Consider the following 478-nt stretch of genomic DNA (forward strand, 5'->3'; position numbering starts at 1 on the left):
TATATATCTCAGAATAAATATGACTAAAGACATTAAAGACCTCTACAATGAAAATTTTAAATCTTTAAAGAATGAGATTCAGGAAGACATCAGAAGATGGAACTGCCTCTCAAGCTCATGGATTGGAAGAATTAATATTATGAAAAGGACTATCCTACCAAAAGCCATTTATAGATTCAATGCAATGCCAATCAAAATCCCTATGATATTTTTCACAGATTTGGAAAAAACCATCCTAAGATTCATATGAAAGCATAAAAGACCTCAGAGAGCCAAAGCAACCCTGAGCACTAAGAGCAATGCTGGGGGGGTGGGAAGTTACTATGCCAGATTTTAAGCTGTATTACAGAGCTGTAGTCATAAAAACAACATGATACTGGTACAAAAATCGACCCATAGATTAATGGAACAAAACTGAAGACCCAAATATGAGTAAATGCAATTTCAGCCACCTGATATTTGACAAAGGGGCCAGGAA

This window comes from Nannospalax galili, unplaced genomic scaffold (assembly GCF_000622305.1).
Source record: "Nannospalax galili isolate Female #2095 unplaced genomic scaffold, S.galili_v1.0 scaffold95, whole genome shotgun sequence".
NCBI classification, from domain to species: Eukaryota; Metazoa; Chordata; class Mammalia; order Rodentia; family Spalacidae; genus Nannospalax; species Nannospalax galili.